The sequence below is a fragment of the Danio rerio genome, chromosome 18, assembly GCF_052040795.2.
Source record: "Danio rerio strain M-AB ecotype USA chromosome 18, GRCz13ab, whole genome shotgun sequence".
NCBI lineage: Eukaryota > Metazoa > Chordata > Actinopteri > Cypriniformes > Danionidae > Danio > Danio rerio.
The window spans coordinates 25,967,676-25,985,054 of record NC_141038.1 but is presented as its reverse complement, the minus strand read 5'-3'; the positions used below and the strand labels follow the sequence as shown (position 1 = coordinate 25,985,054).

The 17,379-nt window shown below is 36.0% G+C and overlaps 2 long non-coding RNA genes across 2 annotated transcripts in view; one reads left to right on the top strand and one right to left on the bottom strand.

Annotated features, from left to right (window-relative positions):
* si:ch211-147m20.3 overlaps window positions 1-17,379 on the top strand; it is an 89,986-nt gene that overhangs the window by 4,518 nt on the left and 68,089 nt on the right. The window contains 1 exon segment of the long non-coding RNA NR_120393.1: window positions 4,985-5,094. This is a non-coding gene — a long non-coding RNA (si:ch211-147m20.3).
* LOC141378832 (uncharacterized) overlaps window positions 319-17,379 on the bottom strand; it is a 43,636-nt gene continuing 26,575 nt past the window's right edge. The window contains exon 3 of the long non-coding RNA XR_015515014.1: window positions 319-1,834. This is a non-coding gene — a long non-coding RNA (uncharacterized LOC141378832). The remainder of the gene's footprint in view (window positions 1,835-17,379) is intronic.

Below are 17,379 nucleotides of genomic sequence, written 5' to 3'. Positions count from 1 at the left end.
AATTGATCATAAAAATTTTCAGTTCTGAATTAAAAAAAAAAAAAGTATACATTGTAAAAACTGTTGGATTCCATTGGGTCACAACACAAATTGAGTAAGTTACAGTAACATGACAAATTTAAATGGTGTTAAATCTCCATAATTGTGTTATTTCAGTTATTTTTACATAAATAGTTTGAACATTTAAATATATATATATATATATATATATATATATATATATATATATATATATATATATATATATATATATATATATATATATATATATAATTTATTCTTTTTAAGTAATTATTATTTTTATTTTTTTATTTTTTTGAGTGTAGTATTATGGAAACCGTGATGCATTTTACTTTTAGGATGATTTGATTAAAAAAGAAAACTTCCAAATAATAGCTTTTAGTTGCAATCTTATTCTTTACAATATAAATGTTTACGTTTACCCTTATACAATCTTAACAACATATTGTTATGAATAAAAATAAATAAATGTTTAATGGTACTTTTGAATGGTGTTGTATGAGTTTACGAATGCTAGAATATTTGAAGAGTCATGTAACACTGAATACTAATCATAATGCAAGGGAGTTTGAATGTTTCCTAGTACTGTGTTGCATCTGTAAGGGCATCCGCTGTGTAAAACTTATTCTGGATAAGTTGGCGGTTCATTCCCCTGTGGCAACCCCTGATGGATAAAGTGACTAAGCCGAAGGAAAATTAATGAATAAATACTAGTCATATTTAAAATTTACCTTTAAAACACAAGAATTAATACAATTACACTTAAAACAGTTATTTAATCTCACATTAAAATTGAATGTCACTTTCTATGTTACTGTATTTTTTTCTGAAATACATGCAGCCTTTGTGAGCAAAATAAGATTATCATAAAACATTAAAAAGGTTGTGTATGCACATGTATTACATGTTCTGTTTAAATCTGACTTGAGTTGAGTTGTTAAAACAGATGACTTCCAGCCAAATGTGTTTTCTGTATATTCCTGCAGATACTATTGATTTATTTAGTGCATCCAGGCAGCAAACGTGTGGTGAGCCCTAACCTGTCTAAGTACACTCTCATCAGTTTTAACGTGTTCAGTCTCATTGACTTGACACAAGCCAGGGTCTCAGTCCATGCACCGCTCCTCCTCCAAAGAGCACAGCTTGAGACCCTTAGCAAAATCAACAGTACTTTTTAGTGCTGAAATGCAGTCAAAACCATATAAAATAACTAGTTTTTGCTAAAGAAGGCAGACTACACACAGGCCATGTTATTGTGACTTGCGTGAGCGATCACTTTTGTTGCTGCTGCGATCATGGAACAATCCCAGGTTTCAGCGCCTTTGTTCTGGCTCCTTTTGTAGATGTGCCACAGATGCACAGAGTGTGTTTTAAAAGCGTGCTCAGGTGCAAGGCGGTGTCATCCCCCATTGCTTATGCATGTGTGGAGTGAGAGGTGAGCTTGCTAAAAGACACATAGAAAATAGACTGATTGGAAAATAGAGGTAGGCATTGGCCGTTTAATGCACTCACACCCTAACCTTGCCATTCTTTCATCAGCCCACTATTGCACAACCCACCCCTCACACAAACATGTTTTTCTTTTTCATTGGCCTTGTGGAAAGTGAACAAAGGCAACTGGTTAAAAAAGTGGACAAGGAAGAAAAGTATATCTGTATAATCCAAGGGTGCTCAAAAGTAGCTTGGGGTTAAACCTCCCTTCACGCCTTGTTCCTATTTCACACTTTAATGGCATTTTAATGTGACTGTCACTCTGAGGAAGGGTTCACAGCGTTCAGGTGTGGTCTAGAGAAGAACTGAAGAAGTGGAAAACCTAGGGTGCAATGAATAGAGAAAAATAGTATTACACAATTTTATATAATAAATATACTTTATTTGGACAAAAAATAAAGATACAAAGATACAAATGGGTTTTCAAGTGTCACCCCTATGTACGTATATATGCATGTATGTGTTTTTTGAACATTTTAATTTATTTTTGTTTCCGAGCATACACGTAAAGGTGCTGTATGTAAGTTTTTGACTCATCTAAAGCATAAAAATACCATAATGCTTTTGCAGATATTTAAGGAACGTACCAAGTGAACATACTTGTTTATCTGAAAAACAATGCTGAAGTCAGATTTTCTGCTTTGAAAAATGTTTTGGTAATTTTAACCTGCTTATTGCCAGTTTAGCCAATTATGTTTCAGCACCCGTGTTGCCTTGGTGGAAAACCGCATATTTCATTCATTCAGAAAGGCTCTGAAGCATGCATCTTGGACCATAATGCAACCTTTGGTGGACGGTAGACTACGAAATGAGACGCAGATTCAGAGTTCCACATGAGGTTGTTCATTATGTTACATTGTAATCCCGTGTCCTAACAACATGCTTCATGATTAGATTTGCAGTGATAAGCAATTTGGCTGTTTGCACCAGACGAAACTTGACAGAAATGTAAATACAGCCATTCAGAAGCACAGAATATGCACTCACTAGTTTGGTTTATAATCTATTTAATACATATTAACCCTCTTTAGCGTTATTAAATGTACATTACATGCTGAATCACAATTTTCAAGATCTGCTGCTGCTTTTAGTAGTATGGCAATAAATGTCAGGTAAAATTACATTCATACTCACATTATTAGCATTTGAAACTGTATAAAGCACATGAGGTGTACTTGAGGTGATCATTGTCACACTGTGAGAAATATAAGCTGTTTCTAATATATCAATTCATGGTGTTGGACAAAAACTAGGGCTGCTCGATCATGGGAAAATCATAATCACGGTTATATTGGTCATACTTGTAATCATGATTATTCAAAACGATTATCAGTTGAAGTCAATTTTCACCTTCCTGTAAATTTTTTATATATAAATATTTCCCAAATGATGTTTAACAGAGAATTTTTTCATTGTATTTCCTATAATATTTTTTTTTCTTCTGGAGAAAGGATTATTTGTTTTATTTCAGCTAGAATAAAAGCAGGTTTAAATAATATAAAACCTATTTTAATAGCTCAATATTATTAGCCCCCTTAAGCAATATGTTTTTGATTGTCTGCAGAGGAAACTACTGTCATGCAATGACTTGCCTAATTACATTAATTAAGCCTTTAAATGTCACTTTAAGCTGAATACTAGTATCTTGAAAAAATCTAGTGTATATATTATGTACTGTCATCACAGCAAAGATAAAAGAATTCAGTTATTAAAAATTTTATTAAATCTGTTATGTTTAAAAATGGGTTGAAAATAAATCGTTCCATTGAACAGAAATTGGGGGGAAAGGGTCGCTAATAATTCAGGAGGGCTATTAATACTGACTTCAATTGTGTATGTATACAGTTATTTTACTTCCTGTAAAAAAGGAAAGGGAAATGAATACAATAGAATACAAATATGAAACAAACTGTGCTATAAGCATCTTCACTGTAAGAAAAAAAACTTCTGCTACAAAAGTCTTTTAGTCGAGCAGTGAGGGATTTTCTCCTTTTGTTGTTTGATCAATAATAAAAACAGGCGACAGCAGGAATATTGCGCGCTGTCACTTTAATAATAGTGCGGCTTTGATATGGTTTCTCTTTCACATGTCTTTTGATTCTCAACTTGTTTATTACACAAATCAGGGTTAATATGAATAATCACTAAACACCACGCTCTGACACCAATGTAGATGTATTTGACCATTAAAGCACTTGCATTAAGATGGCAATAGATGTATATGCTTTATCTATCTGTCTGTCTGTCTGTCACTGAAAAAAGTGTTGCATGCAGAATTGTTGCAAACAATTTATTTGTGTTGAATTTAAACAAACAAATTAAGTTTAATAATGTTCAACTTAATTTGTTTGTTTAAATTCAACACAAATAAATTGTTTAGAACCACTTAAAATAGTAAATCCAAGGAATCATCTTTGAATAATTTTTTTCAGTGCATATTAGTGTGTATATATTAGTCAATACTGCGCGCACTCACCCTGCTCAGAAATTGACAGTTTTGGAAAGATTTTATAACGGATAGGTGTTGATATGAAGAATGGCTTTCCTGATGGAAATAAGAGATTACCTACTTCATTTGTTTCAGTTTAGATACACATTTGATATGATAGGATCAGATATATACCTCAAGCTGTCCTGTTTTCTCAGCGATTAGATGTGCTGTGTTTGTACACATCAAAACACAGACTGAGACAAGCAAAAAGCATACTATACATGCCTTTTTTTAAATAGGCAGCGAGTTTAAAAAAAAAAAATTATAATGGACCTTGATTTGATACAGAGGACAGTATATTGTCCTCGGAGAAGCAGAGCGGATGCGTGTGAGGCAGATTCATTCAGGAGTTTCGCATTAGCGTGGCGGACAGTGTTATTACAGCTGTTATGAAATCTTGACAAAGGGGTGAATTCCACTCTCTCTTCCTCAATAATTGCTTTTTAACGGTCTGTCCTCTGTATCCATGGAAACATAAAAATGCCACAGAAAACACAGGAATTCCGGTTATTGGCTCAATGAAGCCATCAACCGGGCACATTATAGACTAACACTGAAGTTTCACTAAGAGCCAAATCTGTATTTTCGTCAAGCATAAAGATATTCTTTTGATTTTTATAGATGCCATGTGAGGCAGTAAGACATTTGTAGTCTATTCAACATTTTATTTATTTATTTTTGTCAGGGTATTATATAGTATCTTTCCATACAACCTGCTATGTGGATTAAATGTGTGTGAGGACATTAGAATGGAACTGGTGTCTCTGAGATATACAAAAAAAAAACAGAAGAACGGTGGAAATGAGTTTATCCCTCCGGGTTCATTTGAAAATCTGCTCAGGTGTCGGCATTTTTAATGAATTTCTATAAATTCCAAATGACTGATAGTTGTTATCAGCAGCAGGTCTGGCAGTGATCTCTATTGCATAGTTAATTGAACAGCGAGCACAGTAATTAACAAAGTTACTCTCGTTGCTATAGGGCATTTGGTCTCAGCCATTATGGATCAGAAAGAGCGCACTGCAATCAACAGGAAAGTTCTCGTTTCAGGAGAGTACATTGTCAGATGTCTCATGACCTACAATGGCAAGGTTTGTAAGTGAACTGCAGTTAATTTTACTAAAGCAATAAAAAAAAAAAAATAATAATAATAAAATAAATAAAAATATGTCTGAAAACAAATAACTGATGGCACATTTTAAGAAGAAGCATGTTGTTTAAAATTCCCCAAGCATTTTTCTTAATGTGAATTGAATAAAATTTTTATTTGACAGATTTTAGACAAACTGTGCAAAAAATTTAAGCATCCCATACATTTCAAAACAAAACTGTCGAGGATAAAAGCACAATGAAGCCCTGGGTTTGTTTCCATTGTGGTTCTCACTGTTAAAAAAAAACTAAGTATGGCTGAAAAATACAATTAAAGCATAAAACAAACAGTAACTCCACATTTCAAAACAGGAACAAAATTACTCGCCATGCAATAACCTATAGAATAAAACATCATCATCCACCATGCAAACTAACTAACCTCATCAGACAACAATCTTTTGATCACTTTTTTGAATTTCCTTAAATCTTTTATTTCTCTGACCGATTTTGCTCATGTGTTCCACATACCGTATTCAGTGGGAAAAACGCAGGATGAAATTTGGTGCAGTGGGACAGTGGCCAAGAATTTTTTTTTGTTTTGTGAAGTCAAACCTACTGTAAAGTACTTTTGTAAAAGATTTGCAACTTTATATTATAAGTATATTCTTGTAATATACTTATTGCAATAAACAGTGTATAGGTCCACCTTTTAGTAAAGATGTATTAGATTTATAGGTCCAAACTTTTTCTTGATTGAGACATGTTGAACTCTTCTTCCATAATTTGCAGTGTTTCCAAATTACATTGTTATATTTTGCTCGTCTACAACTATTGACAGCAAATCCATCAATGAGAGAGATAGAGTAGTAAAGATATCGCAAGTTCAAAACCCTCTATTCATTTAACCGAAGAAATGTAATGCTTAGTCCAGGGGTTTCCAAACTCCTGCATAGTTTAGCTCCAACTTATTTCAACATATCTCCTTGGAAGTTTCTAGTACACCTAGAAAGAGCTTGATTAGCTGGTTCAGGTGTGTTTAATTGGGGTTGAAACTAAAATATGCTGGACACTGGCCCTCCAGGACCAAGTTTGGACACCCCTGGCTTAGACCATCACTATGCCTTTCGTGATCTGGGGCCTCATGTACGAAGACTTGCGTGGAAATCTTACTAAAACATTGCGTACGCACAAAGCTGTAAATGTGCGTACGCAGAAAAAATTTCAGATGTATGAAGCACTGCGTACGCCGAATCTCACGCATATTCTTTTGTACATCTGAATGAACATGAAACTGAGCGCAACATGCACGAGCACAAAACCCCTCCCTGCCTCCTCCCCCATATGAATATGCTTATGACTATGCTAATGGCAAAATCCAACGAAAAAGCAATGTCAAAATCAAGCAAAAAGAGAAACTTTGAACAGAATGTGAATTGGAGGTGCTGCTTTTGGAGGTAGACCGGAGAAAAGCGGTGTTATTTGCAAGTTTGTTCTCCGGAATTAACAACAAAAGAAAAAAATAGAGTGGGAGAGTTTAGCTGATGCGGTCAACACAGTTGGGTCTGAACATCGCACTGAGTGCATTAAAGAAAAGAAATAGTGTGGTTTATATCTGTAAAATGTTGCAGGACGCTTAACAGTCTCAGTGGCGCGCTCGTAAGACGCATGTGATTATGAATTGACACGAACGAGCATGAACTCGGCTCGAATCCAGCGTCTGATGAACTCTCTTGTTTTTTCCCCCGCTACATATCAGATTTTGCCAACTATTTATCACAAGAAAGACAAGTAGGAATCATCAATAAGTTCATATCAATAAGCATCATATTTTATTTGCACATTTATTGAATGGAAATGTTTCTGATTCACGCATGCAAATTCATCTTCAGATAGTGTCTTTATAGCAATGTGCGTGCGGTAGATCGCTCAGATTACATTGGGAAAACAGGCGACTGCTGCAAATTGTGCTTTAATGTTTAGCTGGTCAAATGTATGGTATGGAAACCTTATATACCTGCTGAACCCGTCTCATACAGCTGCTATTGCAAGGCTCAGACACTTTGTAGAAAGGAATTTAACACAACTGCCTCTAGGAGTCGCCAATGGAAATAAAACAGACACGCACAAAATGTGCGTACGCCTGCCAGAAAGCTGCCGTGAAGCTGCGCACATTCCCACGTTCAGTTCATTGTTAGTAAATCCAAACGTGAGCGATTCTGAGCGTGAAACCTGGCGTACGCAAAGTTTTTGTGCGTACGCAGCGTTGATACATGAGGCCCCTGTTCTCTTGCTCATTCATTCTCGCTGTCATTATTTCCGAGTTTTTAACTAATTTTGGGATCACAGGGCTGGTAGGTATAAATTTGGAGAAGACTCAAGGTGCTTCCGGGAAAGCTCATAAGGTTGGATGAGACACTAGATAGGGGCGAACGCGTCATAGCAGCTCAAAACACTGGAAATTCAGTGACTGCATTTGCAACAAAGAGAGCATCACTTGCGCGAATCACGCCAATAAACTAAACAGAGGTCCTATTGCATCTATATATTCTAGCTGCTGTGATGTAAACGCATTACGCTCCCACACATCATTTACCTGTGTTTGACTGCTGTAGGGTATGCATAATATACGTGAGCATACGTGCGTCTTAGGTCCTGTCAGATATGACACACACACACTCATTTCCAAACAGCAGAGAGTGGCTAAAACTCCACTGTGCGCAATTAAGAGAGCAGAAATTTGTAATCTCACGACCATGTAGAGACAGAAATCACATGCCGTTGTGTTAATAAGATATTACATACGGCTATTTAGCTTGTTTATTAGAAGAAGTTGTGATCTGGCACTATATATAAAATATAATTAACTTGACTTCAAGATGCGCAGGGAAAGCCGTGGGAAAGAGAGGCGCCTCCCTAATATAATGGTAAGGGAAACACTGAAGATTGTAAAGTCTTGTAAAAATGCCAGATCTTAGAAATCACAATTTTAGATTTGGAATGACAATTATATTTGTGTAACGAGGAGACTGACACGGGGATCCATTATGCAGTATTTATTAATCACAACTTCACTCAAACACACAATATGCACCTGGGTGCACACACACAGCCACAGTAGTAGTAATGGTTTCAAGAATGACGGTGAACAGATACAGAGTGAGTTACCAGGCATGAGTAGAGAGCAGCGAGCGTGAATCAGAGTCCGTGTATCAGGCTTGGGTCGAAGGCAGGCAACGAGAATCAGAGTCCGTGTAACAGGCTTGGGTCGAGGGCAGGCAGCGAGAATCAGAGTCCGTATATCAGGCGTGGGTCGAGGGCAGGCAGAAGGCGAAGCAAAGTAAGAGATAAGGATGGCTGACGTGAAACTGACGTTTCGACACAGTGTCGAGATCCCGAAGCGCAAGTGTTTCGAAACACTGTACCGAAGCATGATCCGAAACACCCAGGTCACGTGACTAAAGTGTTTCGAAACACTTGGTCACGTGACTAAAGCGATTCAAAGCATTGATCATTTCAGAGGCGTTTCATGACCCGGAGAATCTGCATTTGACTGGCATGATCAATGATGTAACAGTGTGTTGTATGGCTTAGTGGACTGTGCGTGTGCACCACAGATCTGTGTTACAAATTTATTTTGGGTTCGAATCCCGACTAGTCCAAATACTACAAAATCATGATTTTATATACTTTAATCATGTTACTGTTTTATGGTGTAGTCTAGATAGGATACAGCTACGGATATGCCATTATTTTAGCATCATTTTTTATACACTGTAAAACAATAATTAATATTTTTAAAGTACTGTGATGGGTTTAGGTTTTGGATAGACGTTAATAAAATACAATGGGAAATTTAATTAATAATATAAATAATTATTGTTAACTTCTGGCCACAACTGTATCTGATCTAGCAACAACCCTGTTTTATAAACAAAACAATACAAATTTATTTACAAGGTGTTTATTCGTATGTCATAGCAATGTTGAAACAAAACGATACAATAACAAAGCATTACCAACTGCTATTAAAGCATTTCAAAATAGTTGTTTCAGCATGGATTCGAACCCATTATTCCCGCATGGTGGTCACGGACTCAAACCGCTCGTCTAAACCACTTGCAGATTCAGGGCTGCAAAGTGGGATTTCATACCCTAATTTGCTCAACTGTTCTTTGCTGAAGCTGTTTCAGTGAAATATAATTAAAATGACCACTAGGTGTCACCTTAGAGTGGTGTTTCGAAGCTTCGACACATTTGCTTCGATAGTTTCAGTGTTTCACGAAGCCTCGCTTTGCCCACCACTAGTAAGAGACAGGCTGGAGTCGTACACAAGAGATCAGGCTGGATATAACGCTCAGTAATGCTGGCCGGGGCTGAACAAGACTTCGCACTGACTGAGTGTTTGAGTGCGGCTTATATGAGGTACGTGGGTCGTTAACAAGATTCAGATCAGGTGTATTCGCAATCAGTGTAGATGGATGATGTAATGCTAAAAGTCCGGAGAGGGCGGCCTCTGCTGGTCAGCGAGGGGAATGACCGGGACCGAGTCGGTGACAATTTGAAACCTTGTAATAGGTATAACAATGTTATCTTAATTTTTTTGTGACAATCTTATAGTGAAAATGTCATCTCTTGACAGCCCTAGTGTAAACTGGAATTTATCTTGTAAACAACATGGCACAGTCAAATTATGATTCATTCTAATAATTTATGTACATATCTCTCTGAGATGTGTTATACAGGCCCTTTGGGACCCTTTAGGACCCAATACACATCCTTTCAGTGGATTGGCAAATGGGTTGGTGATGTCTTGCCATGCCTGACTGGCCCCTGACCCCGGGGGTGACTCAAATGTCTGGGTCATGTAAGCTTCTCTAACCCAATTCTGTCCTGACAAGAGCCTGACAGCTGTCCTACTCCTGCCTCACACAAATATATACACTCACACACATTACATTTTTGTGTGCTCACCATTTTTTACCATATCAGTTGAACTGTTAATCAGTACAAAAAACCTTGCTTGCTACAGATTTCTGCTGTCAAATTGGTGAATATGGAAGCTTCTGGATGTTCTTTTTTTTTTTTACAGTGTCTTGCATGATATCACCATCCTTATGTGCTGAGGTTTTTGTTTACATTGAGTAAGTCAAACATTGTTCTTTTTTTCACTAATCTTCGAGAAGGCAGAATGTTTCTCAGTACAGCTTGCCCCACATTGCTTAATGTGTCTGTGACTAGAGATGTCTGACCTCAGTCATACTATTTTTGCTCCCTCTGCTGAGTCGTACGTCAGAAGGTTTTATCAGTATAATGGATGCAGCCTGAATAGGACATTAAACAAAATAACCCCATTTCACCTTGAATGTTTTGGTAGCAACACCAGGATCTGTTGGTCTGTCCATTTGTCTGTCGGTCTGTCTGTGTATCATTCATTCATTCATTCATTCATTCATTCATTTATTTTTCTTTGGTTTAGTCTCTATTCAGAGGTCGTCACAGCGGAATGAATCTTCACTTCGTCACATTGTTATTCTGGCATAAGTTTTACACAGCGGATGCCCTTCCAGCTGCATCCTAGTATTGGGAAACACCCATACACACTTATTCTCACACACACATACACACACACACACACACACACACACACACACACACACACACACGCATACACACTCATAAACAAAAAAAAACACGGAGAGAACATACAACTCCACACAGAATTGCCAACTGACCCAGGCGGGACTCAAACCAACAACCTTATTGCTGTGATGTGACAGTGCTAATCGCTGAGCCACCGTGCTGCTATCATCATTCATTAATTCATTCATTTTCTTTTTGGCTTAGTCCCTTTATTATTCAGGGGTTGCCACAGCGGAATGAACCGCCAACTTATTCAGTATATGTTTTACGCAGTTCCAGCTCCAACCAGTCACTGGGAAGCACCCATACATACTCATTTACACACTGTAAACTATACACACAATTTAGCTTACCAATTCACCTGTATCACATGTCTTTGGACTTGTGGGGGAAACTGGAGCACCTGGAGGAAACCCACGTGAACACGGGAAGAACATGCAAACACACAGAAATGCCAATTGATCCAGCAAAGGCTCGAACCAGCGATCTTCTTGCTGTGAGGCAACAGCGTTACCTACTGCGCCACCGGGCTGCTCTATTATTATTATTATTATTATTATTATTATTATTATTATTATTATTATTACTATGATTTTTATCATTATTATTATTATTTACTTTTTGTAATGAATATATAGAGTAAAACTGAGTATACTATAGTATATACAGTGCACCGGTTACACTCTACACACAATATATACAGCAATGCAACACTCAAATGAGAGAGATATAGACATAGAGTGTGATTTTTTCCTACGTTTCTGTACTAGTTTAGCAGTAGTTTAAATACTGTATGTCTATTGAGGACAGCATTTACCCTCATGTTTAAACCATAGACTGTAAAATATATGGACGTAGTATCCGTGACGTCACCCATAGGTTTCTAAAGAGCGCAAAAGAAGCCACAAGTGATTTGATGTTAAAAGGGGCATACGCCAAGGATGTCCCATTTCTCCTTATTTATTTCTACTGGCTGCACAATTATTAGCAGATCATATTAAGCAAAGTGATCTTCTAGGCATCAATATAGCAGAAAGGGAAGTGATTGTCAGTCAGTTAGCGGATGACACTACTCTCTTTTTAAAAAATAGTGATCAAGTTGCCATAGCTTTAGGAGTAATAAATACATTTTCAGAAGCATCTGGTTTACGCCTGAATATTGCCAAATGTGAATTATTATCTGTGAAAGATTGTGATGCTCCCTCTATTTGCAATATCCCGATTAAAGAAAAAGTAGTTTATTTAGGAATTGTTATAACCAAAAATGAATCCATACGCTGTAGTGAAAATTTTACTCCAATTATAGAAAAAACTCATAAAAAACTTAATCAGTGGCTTCAAAGAAATATCTCTTTAAATGGAAGAGTGCTACTTACTAAAGCTGAAGGTCTATCCAGATTAATCTATGCCGCTTTGGTCTTGCAATTAGAAAACAAAATTTGTAAAACAATAGACAAGTTATTATTTAACTTTGTTTGGAGAAATCGTACACATTACATTAAGAAAACAGTTGTTATGAACACCTATGAAAACGGAGGACTAAATTTTTTAGATTTTAATACATTAAATTGCACCTTTAAAGTTAATTGGATGAAACAATTTTTAAAGTGCCCCACATCGATTTGGAATTATATCCCTAATTATATTTTTTCACAGCTGGGTGGCTTGAACTTTCTCTCCCTGTGTCATTATAATATTGAGAAGTTACCTGTAAAGCTCTCGGCATTTCACAAGCAAATGCTTCTTGCTTGGTCTCTTATCTATAAACACAACTTTTCTCCACACTCTTTTTTTGTTTGGAATAACCGCAATATACTCTACAAAAACAAATCCTTATTTCTTCAGAGTTGGTATGATAAAAAAATTATTTTAGTTCATGATCTCTTTAATGAAAATGGCTTTTTGCTATCATATTATGAGTTCTTACAGAAGTTCAATTTTCCTGTCTCACCAAAAGAATTTGCCATTGTATTTGATGCTGTTCCTGCAGGAATTATTACACTGTTTAAAGGCTTGAACAGAACTCTATGTATCACACCATCTCTCTGTGATCCATTTGAAACAACAGTGGGCAAAGCTTGTCTTGTTCCAAACTCAACTAACAAATCAATCCGTATTTTATTTCAGAAAGAAGTTGTTGCAAAATCTTATGTTATTACTTACTGGAGCAATTTTACAAATATTTCAAACTGGAGAAAAGTTTGGCTTTTGCCACACAAATATCTTATTGTGAACAAAGTCAGAGAAGTGTCTTTTAAATTAATTCACAGATTCTACCCAGTGAGTAGCTATTTAAAAAGATTTAAATTAAATATTAACACAATGTGCACTTTCTGTAATTCAAAAGAAGAAACAACTGTACATTTATTTTGGTATTGTTCCTACACAAAAACATTTTGGGGTAACTTTTGCAAATTTGTAATTGAGTTTATATATTCCAATTTTTCTTTGCTTTGGGAAAATGTATTATTTGGTTTTATTGATACAGACAGTAGTACAGAAAAAGTGTTCTACTTCATAAATCTTTTACTTTTACTTGCTAAATATCATATCCATAAATGCAAATTCTCCAATAATAAACCGCTTTTTAAGGTATTCATAAAAGAACTGAAACAATACTTTGAAACACTTTCCGGTTCAGGAAACACTAAGGCTAGGAAAACATTATCTTGTCATGCCCTATTTAAAATTCCCCTGTAAAAAGTGGTACTTTGTTTTGATTTACTTACACTATTAATATTGTATTTTTATTTCAAGCTTTACGTTATATGTATCTATTATGCAATTTATTGTATTTTCTCCCCTTCTTTACTGTTTTATCCCCCTGGCATCTTTTATGTTCCTTATGTAGTTCCTAATGTTTCATTATACTGTAATAATTTACTGTTTAATAAAAAAAAAAAAAAAAAAAAAAAAAAGAAGCCACAAGTAGGCGCGGTCAACCGTCGCCATTTTGTTCGCGCGTCATCCCACCCACGGCGGGATACCAAACAAGGGCAAAGAGGCGGAGAGTGAGCGGAGCTACAGACACGTGCTGGTATTTACCTTGGACCTGGTTCAGACACACTTTGGGAGAACGCTTAATACTTTATCACCTGTGACTCGTTTGTATTCTGACCACTTGTGCTTGGTTGTATACTATATCAATAAAGTGTTTAGACTTTTAAAACCACTGCAGTAATATATTGAGCCACTAAACATTGTTCTTATGACGTTTTTCAACAGCAGGAAAACGCGAATTACTTCCAAACACTTCAGATATAGTCTGTGTTAATTAATGTAAGACTATTGATGAAATCCAGCATAACACTGTATGACAACGCTTCAGACGACTGTTCTAGAGCCTACAGCTAATCAATCTGTCAGATTCTGGAGTGCATTACAGCTCTAAATATAAACGATAAATGATCTTAAATAAAACAAATACATGTATAGAGATGGTATATAAATATATAACTTTACTCACATGGGAAATGGAGGCCTCGTGAATTGTTTGTGAGCACAATTAAGTGCACTCAGCATGCCATGCCATCTAATAATTGTAGGAAACAAGTCCAAAAGGCAGTTAAAAGCAACATAAAACAACACAAAAATACAACAAATATGCCGAGTTCAGTGGCTAATCTGCAGGATTCAGCTGAGGTGACGTGCGGCGACCAACGAGACCTAGCTGTCACTCAAGTGGCCACGCCCTTAATTATGCAAACTTAATATAACTTAATATAAAGGAAACGGATGAGTTATAAAAAAAATTCACCCCCCTCACAGTTGTCATGAAGGGTAATATTAGCTATATTAACCAAAATCTTTTTTGTACCAGGCTGTAAACACCTTTTTTTCTGCTGTAAAGTTGGCCATTCTAACAGTGGGCTCAATTGAAATTTGCTCTGTTTTGGAGCCAGAAGCGGCCAGGATTAGCGGAATTTCGGATGAATTGCAGTTTTAGTTACTTCCGTATTGGCTACCTGAGGGAGAGAGGGAGGTTGCCGCTTGGTTTAAACCAAGAAAGTGGGTGCGCATGAATGAAGCCCATGTCAATGTGGATGTGAAAAATTTAGTTTCAAAACCATTTTAAAACTAAAAACACATCAGTGTAAACAGGGCCTTAGTAGTAATTATGATATGATTATAGCACACCAAAATGAAAGTACCTGTACTGCAATGTTTTTTTTTTTTCTATATTCAAAAATCTCACCTTGAGCCACTAATTTTCAGTTATACACATCAACTTTGAATGTTCACTGGTATACAGGGGGACCTTTGATGCTTGCCAAATTTTAAAATCTGTTCTAAAAAATGACTGCTTTACCCACATTCAGCACAACCTATTTGTAAGTTCTTATTTCCAAGCAAAAATGATGTTACATTTGTTCACTGTACTTATGCTGGACTGAGTTCTAGTATCAAGTGAGAATCATGTGGAGCATGGAGAAGCCTGCTTATCAAAGCTGACAGTTGGGTTCTGAGGGAAGTGCTCGAGAGCTGCTGGCTATGGACACAGAGGGCAACACCTGCTCCTCTGCATCTAACCTCCTTCCAGGGTACAGAAACCCATCACACACACACCCCTCACAAAACCCTCAGCGTCTCCCTTCTTACCAGACTGTCCTGCTCGCTGACCCAATCCATATCTTCTGCTCTGTGGTCTCCAGATCCTCCCTGACCTGACCCTGAACACTGACTTACACAACTGCCAACACCTCAAGAGCCATCTGTATTTCTCAGTTTTCTCATTTTCCTTTCTGTATCTATTGAGAACGTGTAATAGATCATTTTACTATCAATATTGCAAGCAGGGACATAGTTGATTAGTCAACACGGTTTATATATATATATATATATATATATATATATATATATATATATATATATATATATATATATATATATATCAGAATTATTAGCCCCCCTGACTTATTAGCCCCCCTGTTTATTTTTTCCCAAATTTCTGTTTAATGGAGGGAAGATTGTTTCAGCACATTTCTAAGCATAGTAGTTTTAGAAACCTATTTCTAATAACTGATTTATTTTATCTTTGCCATGATGACAGTAAATAATATTTTACTTGATATTTTTCAAGACACTTCTGTACAGTTTAAAGTGACATTTTAATGCTTAACTAGGTTAATAAGGTGAACTAGGCAGGTTAGGGTAATTAGGCAAGTTATTGTATAATGATGTTTTGTTCTGTACACTATCGAAAAAAAAAAAATAGCTTAAAGGGGCTAATAATTTTGTCCCAAAATTGTTTTTAAAAAAAAAATACAAAACTCCTTTTATTGAATTCTCTAAAATCAGAGAAAGTACACTCTGTCAGTTCTGTCATATCAGGAGAACAGCTGAATGACTGGAAAATGAGCTCAGTTGTATTGCACAAAAGGAAGATAAGATATAAGCTGGGATTAAACTATTCCAGTTGAATTTAGCCTTAACTTAATTTAGCCTGCTTTTATGCAACTAAGTTACTGAGATGTATTCTTTACATATATTTTCTAAATATTAAATTAAATATGTATGTTCAATTACATTAATAATTTTGTTTATATATGGCCATTTCAGACTTAAATATAGGGGAGATATAAAAAAAGGATATAAAATAGATGTAGATGTATGAAAATAAATGTACTGTATGTACTGTACAGTGCTCAGTATGAATAAGTACACCCCTGATAAATCTGTTTTAAATTTATATTCTCTATCAGATGATTTAGAATCATATGCATGTGTATACACTAGATTAATCAGAATGAATGATGAAACAAACTAATTTAACAACAACAACAACAACAACAACAACAAATTAAGATCAGAATCCAGAAATTAGTACCAAAGTTAATATGTTTAGGAAAAATCTTAATAAAGGAAAAATCAAGAAAAACAAAATATTTAAGTCAGTTGAAATCTTTGAAAGTTATGCGTTTTTTTATTTATTTTGCAATAACTCACTACAATTTAAATATAGTTATAATTCTAATAATGTGTGGAGAGTAAATGTTTGGTTTGAGTTTAACTGTTAAATAAAAATATGTTTCTTAAATACACCAAAATAATTTTGTCTATATTCACTGAGAAATGGTTAAAAATATACATTTTCTAAAGGGGTGTACTCATTTGTGCTGAGCACTATACAAGTATACATACAAGTAGTGAAGTTTAGTTATAAACTAATTTTGAGAGGAGCACATGCTTATGATTGCTCACGGCTGGTCCTGTATTAGCTATCGCATAATAACCTGATCATATGATTCCTAACTCATTATAAGTAACCAGAGCTTATTGCTTCAGTTATCTTCACCTTGAAGAATTCCCCCTTCCATCCCTACTCCCCCTCCTTTATCTTTAATAGGGCAGCACGGCGGCCAAGTGGTTGGCACTGTTGCCTCACAGCAAAAAAGTCACTGGTTTAAGTCCCTATAGGCCAGTCGACGTTTCTGTGTGGATTTTACATGTTCTCCCCGTGCTCGCGTGAGTTTTTTCCAGGTTCTCCGGTTTCCTCCCACAGTTGAAAAAACATGCGCCATACAGTAGGTTAATTGACCAATCCAAATTGACACTATGTAGTCAAGCTCTTAACCAACAGTATATCTCTATACAGCAGTCTTTAATTTATCACTAGCCCCTTATAAGAGGTCTAAAGACCTACC